Genomic DNA, 1,540 nt, shown 5'->3' on the forward strand with positions numbered 1-1,540 from the left:
TATTGCGCCGATGTGTTAAGTCCAGAGACTTGGCTTTTGATAAAGAAGAAAAGGAATGTGGTTGAAGAACGAAAACAACTGGCTAGGTTCATCTAGGTTTCTTCTCAGGAACTTCTAGAATTTATCCTCAGTCAGACTCTTCTTTGCATCGCTGCTGCCGATAAACATTCGTTTTTTTATCCTTAGAGAGCAGTCCCTTAGTGTTTTTTCTAATGGTGACTACTACTGTATTATGTAGATAGAATGGAAGCAGGGTCTTAGGATATTGCTTATAGCAGTATCTTTTGTACAGTGTTGTACAATATCAAAGTATGTACATATATACCTATTACAGTAAAGTACATTTGTTAACATATTGTTTCCCCTGAATAGTCCTGTTATCCCGACAAGAGCTATGGTCTATGTAAGTGTACAGTGTTATGGCGTAATGTAGGTACTTTCCTAAGGTAAGGTTCACCTCGGAACAACATCAATAGCTTCTACAAACTGGCTACAGGTTATCGTATCTTCATAAAATGAAAGATAATCAAAACGTGTTAAATCTCGCGATTCAGTTAGCAACAGCTGCCCCCATCCCGAGTTACCTCACCCTCCACTTATCGTAAATAATTCTACTTTGTTCCAAAGGCCTAAATAGCAGATAGACCCTCCTCCCTTTGCTTTGAGATTAGACTGACATAGACAAAATAAAGATGGCGGGGAAGGGGAGGGGAAAAATATAAAATATACTATTTTCTGTGTACATTTTTTTTCGGACAGGCCTACCTCGAAGACAGCCTCCAGTCTTTCTGCGTTGTGGATACTCGTTCACATCCGCAAGCAAAAATACTGGATGACGCTTCTGAGCCCCTTACTGGTAGACCTCCTAGAAAAAAAACAATCACAAAACAGACAAGAAAAGACATGTATGGAGAGACAAGAACCTTAAGCCACACGAAGGCAAAGGAAGATGTGTCATGTTATACAGGATTTGCTCATGTTATGTAGTTTAGTGTGTTTAGGAAGGACACTGTTATGTGTGAACTGTGACCTTGGGCTGTATCGTGGCGCAAGGTCGATGCCAATCCAGATTATCTAGGCTTTAATATATATTTCATAAGATCTTGCCTTTTATTATCCCCGATTTGAGTGATAAAAACACATGTCTGAAGGATCATTCTTTATCTGTCCATTTAGCTACCTGTACATTTATTTATATACTCAACTATTTTTTTATATAAACAAACAAGCGTTAATGTGAGAAAGAAAGTAGGTCTGCCTTTCTGCCCAGTGTGTTCCTTACTTATAAACTTATTTAGTTATCTTTGTGTTTGCGACAAGAATTATCTTCATAAGCAGGATCTTTTTCTAAGAATTATTTCAGCGTTAGAATGACATGAAATAATTTTCTGAATTTCCTCTTTATTATTGTATCTGCATTCGCAAAGCCTATTGGCTACATAGAAAATTTACAAATATCGATAATAATGATTTACTCAATTACGGAAGTTAGAATTTCTAAAAAATATGTGTTCGCTTCAAATTATCAATCTTCTATGCA

The sequence above is a fragment of the Penaeus monodon genome, chromosome 27 (genome assembly GCF_015228065.2).
Source record: "Penaeus monodon isolate SGIC_2016 chromosome 27, NSTDA_Pmon_1, whole genome shotgun sequence".
Classification (NCBI taxonomy): Eukaryota; Metazoa; Arthropoda; class Malacostraca; order Decapoda; family Penaeidae; genus Penaeus; species Penaeus monodon.